General features: G+C 38.6%; 1 long non-coding RNA gene across 6 annotated transcripts in view; it reads left to right on the forward strand.

Annotated features, from left to right (window-relative positions):
• The window catches only part of LOC105481326 (uncharacterized), a 430,141-nt gene that overhangs the window by 329,981 nt on the left and 83,461 nt on the right, over nucleotides 1-16,699 (forward strand). For 5 of the 6 annotated variants that reach the window (XR_011610082.1, XR_011610085.1, XR_011610084.1 and 2 more), the window contains 4 exons: nucleotides 421-5,585; nucleotides 13,732-13,939; nucleotides 14,910-15,073; nucleotides 16,375-16,446. This is a non-coding gene — a long non-coding RNA (uncharacterized lncRNA). Of the gene's footprint in view, nucleotides 1-393; nucleotides 5,586-13,731; nucleotides 13,940-14,909; nucleotides 15,074-16,374; nucleotides 16,447-16,699 lie in introns of all 6 variants that reach the window. The other variant, XR_011610083.1, reaches the window with a different exon arrangement.

Genomic DNA, 16,699 nt, shown 5'->3' on the forward strand with positions numbered 1-16,699 from the left:
TTTATAAAATGTGCATTCTACAAACATGTCTAAAAATGGAATAATGCCAGGATTTGATATATTTTTTCTTTCCCTTTTTAAAAATGATAAGATCATACATATGATCACTTTGAAAGGATTTAAGATGGAGTGAAAGCAGTCTGAACATAAATGAAAAGAAACGTCAATAAATTAACCAACAGTTTTTACCTGTTTAGATTTGAATTTTTATACTGTAGATTAGAAATACCCATGTATCGTCACCCATTTTATCAAAGAAAACTATGATCGTTCTCCAAGGTAGCCATATGATTACTCTTAGAAAAGGCAATTAATACATTTTTACTTCTACCAATCTTTGAGTTTAGTTTTTCTCTAGATTTTGAGTACTAATTTTGTTCATTAATTTTGTAGGTTGCTGTATTTCTTTCTTAATTTCAGATGACTGTGAATTCTCATCATGGATGATATCAGTTCTGCACAGCGAGCAAGAGAAGTCCATGGCTCATTGTACTGCAGCCCAGCAATGTCCAGAGGCTCCGAGTGATGAGTATATATTATATTTCTTGGGAAACCAAGAAAAACTCCAGTAATAGTACTGTACATTATGCTCCTTTGTATAATGGGTCAGTAATAGTGGGATGGGATGCATTTCACCATATCCCATTTAGCCATGAAATTTTTATTATTTTTGAATCCTTGGGTTTAATGGCAAGAGTGGTATCGAGCTCTATGGATGGAAAAGTAACCCCTAATTCTAAGACAGGTAATGAATATTTTAATCACCTGAATTTCTACAACAAATTATCACAGGCTCATCCTTTATCTTGTTATACAGATACCATATAATTAGTTTTAATGGCACAATAAGTGATTTTACTTTTTGGTTTTTGCAACTTTTTGTAGTAGAGTTTTGCAAAGATTTTTTTCATCAGTAGTGATAGAACATCTCATCAGAATTTATCTTCCTCAGGGAAGCAGAGGCCTATCTTTAAACATTCACTATTGAATTCAAATAAATATGCTTTGAATTTATTCTTTAATTATCACATGAGAATGTTTACTGCCTTCATGCCAGGTAGGTCATGGTAAAGATGCTTGCTAGTGCCTCAGCATATCAAACCTTTAAAAAGGACCTTTTTAATTAACATTTTCATTTCAATATAAAAGACCAAGAGCAGATAGAGAAAATATAGGAATCCAAAGATTATTTTATTACATGCGACAAATATGAAACTTTTAACAAAATCTCTGTAGGATTATCTCAATATAGGAGGTTAAAGATTGCACAGCATTTTCAGTGAATTGGTTGATGACTTTGCATTGCTTTCATTTGAATACATGTAGATGCAGTGTTGCCAAAATCAATTAATTAAAAAGGGATGTTAATGTGAGAATTAAAAGTGGCACTCTCAAAACCTTGCCAACTTCCCAGCTTCAATTTGGAAGGGCATAATTAAATGTACAAATTAAATATCCATAAAGGAGGTAGATACAGTGTAAAGAAAACTATGGTTGGAAGAGATACCAGTGTTCTAATTCTGGTTCTGCCACTGAGTCATAATGCCACCTTGATTGCAACAGTTTTTACATGTGCACAAATTCTTGACATTCCTCTCACTGGAAAGTGGACTTTATGTTTTTGTACCTTGAATGTGGGCTGACATTAAGTGACTTCCTTTTAACCATAGAAATGCAGTGGATGTGACACTGTATAACATTTGAGGTTAGATCAGGAGAGTTCATGCTTTACCGACCTGATTCTCTAGTAGCCGGGGAAGATGTCTGACCACCTGAGACTGCTATACTTGAGTGGCTAGAGACGGGTGCCCCAGATGATAGCTCCAGGTGAGCCCACAGACAGAGCCAACACCATCTGTCAGCCATGTGAGGGCACCATCTTGGTAACCTACCAGTCGAGATCCGAAGAAGGACTGTCGAGTCAAGCTCTCCCAAGGTTATGACCCACAAAAATCAAGAGAAAAATAAAATGATAATTTTATGACCCAAAAATCGAGAGAAAAATAAAGTAATTTTAAGCTGCCACATTCTGAGATTCCTTTAAATGAAGCAGTAGTAACAGGACCATTGACAAGTCACTTAATGTCTTTATGCCTCAGGTTTTTATTGATAAAATCAATATGATTACTCACCTGTCTGTCTCACGAAGTGTTTGGGAAGACGGAGTAAAATAATGCACATGAAACTTCTGTAGAAATTCTAGCCCATTTCTTATGAGAGCAAGGGCCATGTCTTATTTACCTTTGAACTTACGATATCCAAACTCATGCCTTCCATTAGGCGGGTAATCGGTGCATGCTTTAAAAAGTTTTGTTCTGTTTGAACTGTAATCATTTCAACAAGTAATGAATTTTGTTTTAGAAATTTTTGGAAGTGCCAAGTATTATAAAATTAATCTATAGCTCCACTACAAAGACACACCTATTATCACTTCTGCATATTTTATTCCTGTCTTTAAAAAAATAGGGTATTTTTACTTTGTATATTACTGCATCCTTACTGGAAGGATTGAGGAGGCATGACAATAGATCAGAGAGAAATCCCCCTTGGTAGTACAGACATACGGGTGGTGACTGGCTGCCACTCAAGAGAGGCACAACTTCCCTAGACCCTTCTCACATGTGTAGCTTTCTCACACATGTAGGTACAGGGAAGATATAGAACCCTGCACCTTGTGGGAAGATATAAACAGAAAGCAGAAGGCCAGGAAACACCACTGAACCCAAGATCTTACATTGATACAAAGCGAGGATCTCTGTCACTGTAGAAGAGGTGGGTGAGTTTCGTAACCAACACCCCCACAGTTACAAGGCAGAGTTTTGCTGCCATGGAGGGCAAGTGGAGGGTGAACTGGGAAAGGTGCACCCTTCAAACTCGACCAAAACTGGGCTGGACAAGAAAAAATAGGATCTTTTCCCCCATCCCCAATCCCAGCCTTTCCTTACCATGAGATGCTCCACAATTAATGCCAGGGAACAGCAGCCCACAGCTGGAGGAGTCTGACATTTCTGATATGCTGATTACCAAAGCAACAAAAACAACAAATATAAATGGACTCAACTCACTTCTAACCGCTTCACGAAATGTATCTATTTCTGGCCATGGGTATTATTTACCTCAAGGTTTACAAATCATCTCCATATGTTCCACCACTTACCTCCACATAGAATAGACAAAGGATTTGAATAGATACTGCCAAAGAAGAGTTATGGATGGTGGCTAAGCACATGGAAAGTGCCCAACATTAGGTATGTCAAATCCACCTCTGATACTAAATACTAATCTATACAGTGTGTACAGTGACTAAAATTCAAATGAACAGGTGCTGGTGAGGATGCTGAGCAATGGAGACTCAAGTATTGCTGGTAGGAATGCAAAACATATGGCCACCTTAGAAAATGATTTGGCAGCTCCTTTTAAATTTAACTTTACAACTTTACACTTTAAAACCTTAAAACTTTAAAACAATACACTTACCATTGTAACTCAGACATTTTTACCGAAGAGAAATGGAAACATACGTTTATAATAAGATCCAAAAGTGAATGATTTTGTAAACTTTATTTATTTTAGCCCTACACTGGAAATGACTCAAATGTTCATCAACTGGTGAGTGGAAATAATTGAGTACTACTCACCAATAGAAAGATGATATGGTTTGGCTCTGTGTCTCTACCCAAATCTTACCATGTAGCTCCCACAATTCCCACGTGTCATGGGAGGAACCCAGTGGGAGGTGACTGAGTTATGGAGGCAGGTCTTTCCTGTGCTGTTCTTGTGATAGCGAATAAGTCTTATGAGATCTGATGGTTTTTAAAACGGGAATTTCCCTGCACAAGCTCTCTCTTTGCCTGCTGCCATCCATGTAAGATGTGACTTGCTCCTTGCCTTCTGCAGTGATTGTGAGGCCTCCCCAGCCACGTGAAACCGTAAGTCCATTAAACTCTTTCTTTTGTAAATTGCCCAGTATTGGGTATGTCTTTATCAGCAGCATAAAAATGGACTAATACAGTAAATTGGTACCAGTAGAGTGGGGTACTGCCAAAAAGATACCTGAAAATATGAACACAACTTTGGAACTGGGTAACAGGCAGAGGTTGGAACAGTGTGGAGGGCTCAGAAGAAGACAGAAAAAATGTGGGAAAGTTTGGAACTTCCTAGAGACTTGTTGAATGGCTTGGCCCAAAATGCTGATAGTGATATGGACAATAAAGTACAGGCTGAGGTGGTCTCAGATGGAGATGAGGAACTTTTTGAGAACTGGAGTAAAGGTGACTCTTGCTATCTTAGCAAAGAGACTGGTGGCATTTTGCCCCTGTTCTAGAGATTTGTGGAATGTTGAACTTGAGAGAGATGATTTAGGATATCTGGTTGAATAAATTTCTAAGCAGCAAAGCATTCAAGAGGTGACTTGCATGGTGTTAAAAGCATTCAGTTCTATACAGGAAGCAGAGCATAAAAGTTCAGAAAATTTGCAGCCTGACAATGTGATCGAAAATAAAATTTCATTTTCTGAGGAGAAATCCAAGCTGGCTACAGAAATTTGCATAAGTAACAAGGAGCCAAATGTTAATCTCCAAGAACAATGAGAAATATGTCTCCAGGGCATGTCAGAGGTCTTCAGGGAAGTCCTTCATATCACAGGCCTGGAAGCCTAGGAGGAAAAAGTGGTTTTGGGGGCTGGGCCCAGAGTCCCGATGCTATGTGCAGCCTAGGGACTTGGTGCCCTGCAACCCAGCCACTCCAGCCATGGCTGAAAGGGGCAAATGTAGAGGTTGGGTCATGGCTTCAGAGGGTGCAAGTGGCAAGCCTTGGCAGCTTCCACATGTCATTGTTCCTGCTAGTGCACAGAAGTCAAGAATTGGGTTTTGGGAACCTCTGCCTAGATTTCAGAAGATGTGTGGAAACCCCTGATGCCTCAGCAGAAGTTTGCTGCAGGGGTGAGGTTCTCCCTCATGGAGAACCTCTGCTAGGACAGTGTGGATGCAAAATGTGGGGTCAGAACCCCCACAGAGCCCTTGCTTGGGAACCATCACCTAGTGGAGCAGTGAGAGGAAGGCCACTGTCCTCCAGACCTCAGAATGGTGGATCCACTGACAGCTTGCACTGTGCACCTAGAAAAACTGCAGACACTCAATGCAAGACAGTGAAAGCAGCCAGGAGGGGGGTTATACCCTGCAAAGCCACAGGGGTGGAGCTGCTCAAGACCATAGGAACCCACCTCTTGCATCAGCGTCACCTGGATGTGAGAGATGGAGTCAAAGGAAATCATTTTGGAGATTTAAGATTTGACTGCCCTGCTGGATTTTGGACTTTCATGGGGCCTGTGGACCCTATGTTTTGACCAATTTCTCCCATTTGGAATGACTGTATTTATCCAATGTCTGTACTCCCATGTGTCTAGAAAGTAACTAACTTGGTTTTTTCTTTTTTTTTTTTTGAGATGGAATCTTGCTCTGCTGCCTAGGCTGGAGTGCTGTGGTGTGATCTCAGCTCACTGCAACCTCTGCCTCCCAGATTCAAGTAATTCTCCTGCCTCAGTCTCTCAAGTATCTGAGATTACAGGTTCCCACCACCATGCCTGGGTAATTTTTATATTTTTATATATATTTTTTGAGACGGAGTCTCGCTCTGTCACCCAGGCTGGAGTGCAGTGACCGGATCTCAGCTCACTGCAAGTTCTGCCTCCCGGGTTTACGCCGTTCTCCTGCCTCAGCCTCCCAAGTAGCTGGGACTACAGACGCCCACCACCTTGCCCGGCTAGTTTTTTGTATTTTTAGTAGAGACGGGGTTTCACCATGTTAGCCAGGATGGTCTCGATCTCCTGACCTCGTGATCCGCCCGTCTTGGCCTCCCAAAGTACTGGGATTACAGGCTTGAGCCACCGCGCCCGGCCAATTTTTATATTTTTAGTAGAGATGGGATTTCATCATGTTGGCCAGACTGGTCTCAAACTCCTAACCTCAGGTAATCTGCCCACCTTGGCCTTTCAAAGTGCTGGGATTCAGGCATGAGCCACCATACCTGGCCACAAATAACTAACTTGCTTTTGATTTCACAGGCTCATAGGTGGAAGGGACTTGCCTTGTCCCAGATAAGACTCTATACTGTGGACTTTTAACTTAATGCTGAAATGAGTTAAGACTTTGGAGGACTGTTGGGAAGGCATGATTGGTTTGGAATGTGAGAACATGAAACTTGGGAAGGCTAGGGTGGAATGATATGGTTCGGCTGTGTCCCCACCCAAATCTCTTCTTGAATTGTAACTCCCATAATTCCCACCTGTCATGGGAGGAACCCAGTGGGAGGTAATTCAATCATGGGGGCGGGTCTTTTCCATGCTGTTCTTTTCATGATAGTGAATGGGTCTAAGGAGATTTGATGGTTTTAAAAACAGGAGTTTGTCTGCACAAGCTCTCTTTATTGGCCACCATCCACGTAAGATGTGACTTGCTCCTCCTTGCTTTCCACTTTGATTGTGAGGCTTCCTCAGCCATGTGAAACTCTAAGTCCATTAAACATCTTCTTCTGTAAATGGTCCAGTCTTGGTTGTGTCTTTATCAGCAGTGTGAAAACAGACTAATACACTGCTGCACCAAACAATATGAATAAATCTCAAAATCATAAGGCTAGGTGAAAGAAAACAGATACAAAAGGCTCACACTGTATGATTTCATTCATATGCCATTCTAGAAAAATTGTGAAACAGAATTTGAATAGCATGTTGCCCATGTTAGAGTTGGGGGTCAGGGATTGACTACCAAGGAACATGAGAAAATTCTTTCAGGTAGTTGGAATTTTTGTTTTGATTGTGCTAGTGGTAATTACCTGACTGTATATATCTGTCAAAATACTTGTCACCTGAAAAAGGGTACACTTTACTGCATGTAAATTTTTACCACAATAAACCTGAGTTAAAAGAAAATCACATAAAACACGTTTAGAGCCTTAGGAGAATAGTATGGAAAACTAAAGTGGCAAATCCTATTGTTTGAGTTTTATTTAATGTTGAGATTTTTAAGATGCATTATTTACAGTTCTTTCCCTTGTGATTTGTAGTCTCTATTTTTCCATAATTACTAAAATATCAAATTTTATTGCAGCACATTATTGTTCAGTTTTCTTGAATATTTTCTCCTTTTAGAGAGCCTAATAAATGTCACTGTATTCCTTTTAAGAAGCTGTGTCGATAAGAAATGTTTTTACTTCTCTACTTCCCTAGAGGAAACCTACTCACATAAGTGCTTTTCTCCCTAAGTCTGAAGTTTTGTGAATCACCTATTTTGCAGGCTTGATGAAATCAGTAGGGTGATATTGAAAGGAATGGCATGTTAAATCCTTTTGTAAGTTGTGTATCAATATTTTGTAATACACAGAATTGCCCTTAGCTTATATATATTTTATTTTTTGAGATTTATATTAAGATTTCCTTAATGCCACGTATATCTAAATATGCTTATGATTCACCAACATACCCAGCATTCAACTTAGAGAGATCCCTAAAGTCACTGGTCACTGGCCTTTTAAACACAGCCAACTCTCCTATTTCATATCAAGACAAACCATTTTACAATACTGTCTTTTCCCAAAATTCACTCAGGCATCTCTCTTGTTGGCATTCTAACCATTATTTTTCTCTTTACATGGTCCCCTGATTCCTAAACTTATTACTGGGTTTATGATCTTTGTGATCTCTTCTTTTGGCATCCATCTTTGATTTGGCAACCACCTTCTGTGGAGGACTCCCTTTGTCTCTTGATTCTTGTGTGCTTTTGATTCCCTTGTCTTCCAAAACTGGAGTACAGATGTTTCTTTTTTCCCTTTGCCAGAACATCAGACTCATAGAAGTGCTTTACTGGATCCTCTCCCACCCCATGAAATACCCTGGAGCAGAGATTCTCCAAGTGTAGTCTGTGATCACCTGGCGGTTCACTGTGTTAATATTTACACAGAGCAATAGTGGGCAACGCTGCTGGCACCTCTATGAATCAAAACAATGTGCTTGATTACTACGGAAGTGTAGTAATTCTCAAATTCTTTATCACCACATACTAGCAGAAAAAAGAAAAAAAGAGGCCAATTTCATTTTTTAAAAAATTGTCCTTACTAAAACAGTATGTTATTAATCGTGTTAACTGTTGACCTTGAATGCATGTTATTTTAATGTTCCACTCTATGTGATGACATGGGAAACATATAAAGCACTCTGCTGCATGTTGAAGTTTGATGTTTTCTTGAGGAAAGAGATTAGTGTGATTGTATTAGTTGTGAGCTGAGCTAGCACTGACTTTTTTTTTTTTTTTAAATTCTGCTTGTAAAAACTACTGACAGGCAAACTGGTTATCAGATTTGGGCATTTGGTAGACATTTTCTCAAAAAGGAATGAAGCCAGTCCATTTATGACAAATAACTGATAATGTTCATTGTCAGCATCATATAAACGATGTTTCACAGAATCATGGACAGTAACTGACAATGTTCATTGTCAGTGATAAAATTTGAGCTCTTTAGCATTATCCAGAATTTTTGGAAAATGTCTAGGTACCATTGTGAACTAGACTATCTCCTAAATCATAAACACTTTTGTGATCAGGGTGGTTGTGACATTTTTGCTATTTTATATGAAAATATGTCAGCATATGGAACATGTGCATGACTCAGTATATCAGTATTTTCTAATTGATCTATATATGTTGTTACAAAATAATATATGGGTAAAACATCCATTCAAAGTACAAGTTAGACCAAAGGGATTTTAATGTAACAGAGTAACAACAACAACAAAAATCATTAATATGGCTTCAGATTCACATTGCAAAAAATTATTTAAGAAATACCTCAACCAGGCATGGTGGCTTACGCCTGTAATGCCAGCACTTTGGGAGGCAGAGGCAGGTGGATCACTTGAGGTCAGGAGTTTGAGACCAGCCTGGTCAACATGGCGAAACCCCGTCTCTACTAAAAATACAAAAATTAGCTAGGTGTGATGGTGCATGCCTGTAATCCCAGCTACTGGGGAGGCTGAGGTAGGAGAATCACTTGAATCCTGGAGGCAGAGATTGCACTAAGCAAGGACTGTGCCACTGCACTCCAGCTTGGGTGACAGAGTGTAACCCTATCTCAAAAAAAGAAAAAAAAGAAAAAAGAAAAGAAAGAAATACCTCTTAAAACCTTTTATTAAGTTTGAGTGTAGTAGCAAACATGAATATCCATAGTTATCTGAAAAGTTATTGAAACACTTCTATCTTTCTCAACTACAGATTTAATGCAAAACACATATGAGAATTCAGCTGTCTTCTACTAAGCAAAATATTACATAGTTTTGAAGAAATGTAAAACCATGTTACTTTTTTCATTATTATGTTGTTTTAGAAATATACTTTTTCCTAAAAATACACTATGTTAGCATAAAATGTATTTGTTACTATTTTAAATGAATTAAATATTTTTTCTATTTTCTCAATTTTCATTTTTACTCTAGTAAAATGGATAGCTATAATTCAAATTAAAATAAGGACTTGGGGTCCTCGATAATTTTGGAGAGTATAGAAGTTTCCTGAGACCATGTTTAATAACTTCTGACCTAGAGCTTTGTATACTGAAAGTTTTCACACATGATTTAGTTGGTCTCAGTGCATTTCTTGAAACTAAACTATAAGTTTCATAGAATCAGGAAGCCAAAACTTAGAATTCATCATTTTGTTGATGGAAGTACTGCTCAAGTGTCAGGGGCACATGTCTTTGCAATGCCTGAGCCTAATGCCTCATGTGTGCTTGTTCCTTCTCTCTCAAGAGTTTCTACCAAATTGCACAGCTTCCTAATGGGGCCTAACTTACACAGCTTGCCTTAACGCCCCTGGTTCAGAATGGATCCTAATTATAGGACAATTCCATCTCCTTTTGTTAGATGAGACTGAGCAATAGGAGTTTCTTCTATTCAACTGGGGAGCCCATTGTTCAGTGTTTACCTTTTGGATCATGTTTATGAGTGTTCCTTAACATGACATAGCCTGAATCGTGATTTTTCTCATAATGGTAAATAAACTACCAGTGGGACACAATTTATAGCTGAGTACCCCAATTACTTGAAATAATATTGTATCTAGTTGCAAAAAGATGGAGCATACTATAGGATAAATGGTTCAAAGTGAAAAGACATCCAGGAAAAAGACCACCTAGAGTTTCATATACAACTAGAAGAAGCTACTTGGGAGGCTGAAACAGGAGAATCACTTGAACCAGGGAGGCAGACGTTGCAGTGAGCCAAGATCGCAGCCATGCACTCCAGCCTGGGCGACAGAGCAAGATTCCATCTCAAAACAGACAAACAAACAAAACAAAACAAAACAAAACACCCAAAAAACTAGAAGATCTTTGGACTCATTCAAATAATCTTTCAGAGGTTGGATTGGGGGAGGAATGATGGGGCATACTATAGGATAAATTGTTCAAAGTGAAAAGACACCCAGGACAAAGACCACCTAGAATTTCATTTAAAACTAGAAGAAGATCTTTGGTCTCATTCAAATCATCTCTCAGAGGTTGGATTGGGAGAGGAACAATGGGGCATACTATAGGATAAATTGTTCAAAGTGAAAAGACACCCAGGACAAAGACTGCCTAGAATTTCATATAAATCTAGAAGATTCTTGCCTTCATTTGAATCATCTTTCAGAGGTTGGATTGGGAGAGGAGCCCACTCATACACATCTTTGCCTACAGCTGTTTCTCTTAAACCAACTTTTCTAGAAAGCAGTGTGAGGCAAAGGCTTATGTAGATACTTTATATAGAAGAACAATCCCAGGAAATCAGGAGTGAAGGACAAGGGAGCTGAGGCAGGAAAGGTGGAAGAGCAAATACAGGGAAGTGCTTTAACCATCTGGCCACTGCTTGTTACTAGCACAACCAATTGCTTGATCTCATGAGACCATCTTTAGAGAGACCATATGGAGACCTGCATCAGGATAGTCTGTCTGTGGAAGGGAAAGAATTACCTGCTATCTTCTTGATTTCACTGGGGTCAACAGTTCACCCTGCAGTATGTTAAATCCCACTGAGCAGGTCCCACATGTCTCATACCTCAACCGTACCAGGGAAGCCTCAGATCAACAAAGTGTGCAGGGTAGGATTGTGAGTACAGATTTCCTCTGGTGGTGCACATGAAAATCTGGTTTCTATAGGGCCTAAGGAGAAGGAAATAACCAAGGGCCTTGATGACAGTTGCAGCTGAGAAGATCTCACATGTTGCATAGGATGTGTTGGACACACTGGCATCCACAGGGTTGCCAAACAGTTATACCTACATTGTATTTGGCGTGACATGTCAAAGAGATATAGATGCCTGAAGCCTATGAAAATATAAAATAGATACACTGTTGATGTTGCACTTAATTTATGTGTAATGATCACTTGCTTACTTCAGAAAGCCATATTTTTGCAACTGGATCCAATGTTATTTCAAGTAATGGGCTGTTTGTACTCTACCTTCATCTTCTATTTATGTATAAGTTCTAGGCTCCAGTGAAAAATTACACATGTCAAAGAAAGGGGCTATGCCCCTATGGGAAAGAACCCTGGCTTGCAAATGTCAAGCATTTCAGGTATAAAACCCATCCAGGTAAGCTTCTATAAATAATCAAGAAACTCTAGAGATGAGTTAGTTTTTTAAAATCTCTTGTTTTGTTTTGTCATTTTATTGAGTTTATTTTATTACAACAAGGGCATTATGTTAAATGTCAGTCCTTCCTAAATAAGATTTACATTTTCACTTCTTTTCATCCACACAAAAAATTATTTTACCAATGAAATTACTATATGGAATGAATCACTGAGTATGCAGCTTCCAACTGTGTTGGCCTGGTGTCCCCTTGAAGCATATCACAAACCGATAACTAATCTGCTCTCCCCATCTGGTCTCTGCCTCACTCGCAGCATCTCCTGCTTTCCAAGTTATTCACACTGAATGTATATCCTTCCAGAGAAAACTAAAAAAATCAACAAATGTGATCCAATATGGTAAGATACCTGTGAAAAAATGGAATAATAGGATGAAACATGTGAACACTCTCTCGCTTTGGTCTTATAAACATGGAAATTGGATACCCTATTTTGAGCTCACATCACAGGAACAATTATCTCACATTTTGGAGAGTCAATTATCCTTGCCTGACTACTTGATTCTGGTCTATCCACACCTGAAACATTCTATTTAATTTAAGATAATTAAGTTAAATAAATGATATAGCCAAATGGCAAAATAAAAGTAAAAAACAAATATCCAATGAGTAGAACAGCACAATTAGCTTTTGAGAGAAGCTGGAAGACTTGGGATAGAGATGCAATGAATTCAAACATATGATTTTTCTTACATTTTCTGCCTAATACTAAACATGTTATTTAATTAACTATTCTGCCTTTCTCAAAAATTTTAAGAATCCATTTGAGACCTAGGATAACAATTTTCTTCTACCATAGCACTCTCCATTACTCCCAGCATCTTATTTCTTCCTCTTCCTGTATCATCTTAATCAGAAGAAACTCTTAAAATAATTTTATCTCCACCATCCATACCTGTACTGCTTTGTAGCTTTTATCCTGAGACCAAGAGCCATAACTTTTTCCTTTCCACCAGTTTTCCCTCCAACTAGTCCTCTGCATTCCACTAGATAGTAATTGGTCCATGAAAAATAAATAAACATCATAGAGGCTTGCAACAAGAAAAAGAATTTAGTACATATAGAGAAAGAAATAAAAGCTCAATATTAAAGTTATGTTTGATATTTCAGATTCCCAATACTCTTTTATACTACATGTATTGAATGGCCTCATTAATAACAATCATAATGATAAATGATGGCTATAAGTAATACATAATTTTTATCTTTTATCATAAGAGATGTAAATGCCTGAAGGCTATGGATATATAAAATAGATACGCTGTTGATGTTGCACTTAAATTATGTGTAATGATGACTCATGGAGCACAGCAAGTCATCTTCTTTAGATGTAAACTGATGTTCTCAATGATGTCATTCAAAGGCTAAAAGTAAGATCCTTTAATTAATTAGTCAAGCCAGCCTGATCCAAGGGTAGGGGAGTAGGGTAGGTTTGTATGCTGGAGTAAATTAGGTTTGGAAGAGGGCCCAGAAATAGTGGAAAGGTGGAGTCTGGGTCTGGCACTAGAGAATCAGTCCTGTGTAGGGGTGTATAAAAGAGAGGCTCATAGTGGAACAGGAATCCAGACATTTAGGTAAGACTCAGATGTAAAGTAGGTTCGTAATATTCAGGTAATGTTATCATGTAACTAAGACACTGTGCAGAATGAATTGGAAACCCAGAAAAAGTCAAAGCAATTCTTAGTAATATTCCATGTTTTGTTGTTACCCTCTCTCCACCCCTTGAAAGCACATTATTATCAAGTTATCATTTCACTGTAGGGCACTGTGTCTGAAATATTATATGTGTATAATAATTTTTATATAAATGAATACATTGAAATAATGAGAAAAGGTCCATTATGAAATAAGACTAGGAATTCAGTGGTCAGCTGAATAATGGCTCTCAAGGACATCACTGTCAAAATTCCTGGCATCTGTGAATGTTAACTTACCTGACAAAAGAGACTTTGCAGATATGATAAAGTTAAGGATCTTGAGATGAGAAGATTACTTAGATTACCCATGTGGCCCCAGGTGAGTCCTAAATGTAACCACAAGTGTTCTTACAAGCAGGAGGCAGAGGGAGATGGAAGAGGAGCTAGAACATGTGACCGTGAAGGCAAGAGGTTGAAGTTATTTGCGGAAGGAATGGAGGCGGCATCCAGAATCTAGAAAAGACAAGAAACCAATTCTTCCCTGAATTCTGTAGAAGAAATCAGCCCTGATGACATATTGACTTTAATCTACTAAAACTGATTTGGGGCTTCTGGCTTCCAGAACCGTAAGAGAATAAATTTGTGTTGTTTTAAGCCAATACATTTGTAGTGAGTTGTTACAGCAGCAATGGGCAACTAATATAACTAGTAAAATAAGATATTCATAAGTATAGAATTTATGTGGCCTTTCTAAATACAGTCTGTGGCACCTTCTGTTAAGGTTTTCTACTTGTATTATTTTTTATTGGTGCATTATTATTTAAATTTTTTTCAAATATTTTCAGCCCACACTTTACTGAATCTGTGGATATGAAACCCAAGGATATAGACAGCGCCAACTGTATGTGTGTACATATATATACATAAAATTGACATACATTTATATATACTTATCCAACATTACACTTTTTTTTTTTTTTTTTTTTTTTTTGAGACGGAGTCTCGCTCTGTCGCCCAGGCTGAAGTGCAGTGGCGCAATCTCGGCTAACTGCAAGCTCCGCCTCTCGGGTTCAAGCCATTCTCCTGCCTCAGCCTCCCGAGTAGCTGGGACTACAGGTGCCCGCCACCAAGCCCGGCTAACTTTTTGTATTTTTAATAGAGACGGGGCTTCACTATATTAGCCAGGATGGTCTTGATTTCCTGACCTCAGGATCCGCCCGTCTTGGTCTCCCAAAGTGCTAGGATTACAGGCTTGAGCCACCGCGCCCGGCTCAACATAACACTTTTATACTGTGCAATGTAATATATGCTATATAATATTAATGTAACATAACCTATAATAATATTTTTATGGTGCCTAGTAGAGACAATGCAACTGTCCCTTAGAAAGAGGAAGAGGTACATGAAAATATGGCAGATAAAGTATGGAATATGATGTCATTTGGGTAGGCTGAATAATGGCCTCCCAAAAATGCCTGTGTCCTACTCCCTGTGAATATGTTGGGTTACATGGCAAGGAAAAATAAAGTTTTCAGATGGAATTCAAGTGGCTAATCACCTGAACTTAAAATTATGACACTATTCTGAATTATCTAGGTGGACCCAGGATAATCACAAGCATCCTTAAGTGGAGACCAGAGGGGCAGAAGTGTCAGAGTGATGCAGTGTGAGAAAGGCTCAACCAACCATTGCTGCTGACTTCGAGGATGAAAAGGGGCCATAAGTCAAGGAATGTGGGCAGCCTTTGGAAGCTGGAAAAGGCAAGTAAACAAATTCTTCCCTAGAGCTTCCAGAAAAAAAAAAAGTAATGCTGGTATAACATCTTGATTTTAGCTCAGTGAGACCCATTTTGGGCTTCTGACCTCCAAAACTTAAGGGAATACGTTTGTGTTGTTTTAAAACAACTGGCCGGGCGCGGTGGCTCAAGCCTGTAATCCCAGCACTTTGGGAGGCCGAGACGGGCGGATCACGAGGTCAGGAGATCGAGACCATCCTGGCTAACATGGTGAAACCTCGTCTCTACTAAAAAAAATACAAAAAATTAGCCGGGCGAGGTGGCGGGCGCCTGTAGTCCCAGCTACTTGGGAGGCTGAGGCAGGAGAATGGCGTAAACCCAGGAGGCGGAGCTTGCAGTGAGCTGAGATGCGGCCACTGCACTCCAGCCTGGGGGACAGAGCGAGACTCCGTCTCAAAAAAAAAAAAAAAAAAAATACAACAACTAAATTTCTGGTAATTTGTTATAGCAGCAATAGGAAAAGAGTACAAAGTTACTAGATCAATAGGGTAACATGAGTAGATGTTAAAAACAGCATTGAGTAGGAAAAAAAAACAGAAATAAACAATAAAATACATATAAGTGTAATTTATATAAATTAAAAATACACATAATGCAATATTATAAAATAAGATGAATATGAGACAAATGGGTGCATCTTGAAGACAGGTGGAGAATGGAAGTGGCAGGAGTTTACAAAAAGAGTAAGAACTGAAATAAAATATGGAATCAAGACAGTACTCTTTTTATCATAAAAAGTGCAATAAAGTTAAAGCACTCTTTTCATCATAAAAAATGCAATAAAGTTAACATGAATAAAGACTTGAGCCTTTTTGCGTGTTCATAGCTAATTTTTGAATGTCTAAGAGAGCTCAATAAAAATTACATCTACAGAAACATTTGTGTTCATTTATCTCTGCAGTGATTAACTAATTAATTAACATATGTCCCACATTGTCCTTCAAAGTATTTACCCATAAAATTCAAGAAGAAAAGAATTGTATAAAGTAAGTAAGGGAAATTATGGCAAAGGGATAATAAAGTACAAACTTAACCAATATTATTTTTAGAAAACCCAAGTGCAATTCTATATTCCACATTGTCCACCTGGCTGGTTTCCAACGACTTCTGTGTTTTCTGAACCTTAGTCTGTCTGATTATGCCAAGCCACCAAGCACCTTCTGGGAAAAAGTACTGAGAGTGAGATCTGGGATTCTAGAATTAGACTCTCTAAAAATAAACCTAGGGATTTCCTAACAACCTATTTCTGCTTTTCTGAAATTCCAGGACAATCAAGAAATGAAAAACCTGTCTTGGTGACAATTTTGAAAATCTCTTCACCCTCTTGGTGTCATTAAGGTGAGAAGTAATCTCTTTTGATAGATTTAAGAAAGCATTGAACTTGAGCTTGTTCCAAAGATGCAAATTACACTGGGGACATTTGCTGCTGTCTGGATCTACAGCACGGTATGGTGTCAACATTGCATTTTGCTAATATTTTTGATGTTTTCTGACATATGCACAACTGTGGAGGCTGATATCCTCAGAGTGTCTTCAAACACAAACCTTTTAATCTGGAGACTCTTTTAAACTAGTCATAATAGCATCTCCA

The sequence above is a fragment of the Macaca nemestrina genome, chromosome 11 (assembly GCF_043159975.1).
Source record: "Macaca nemestrina isolate mMacNem1 chromosome 11, mMacNem.hap1, whole genome shotgun sequence".
NCBI classification, from domain to species: domain Eukaryota; kingdom Metazoa; phylum Chordata; class Mammalia; order Primates; family Cercopithecidae; genus Macaca; species Macaca nemestrina.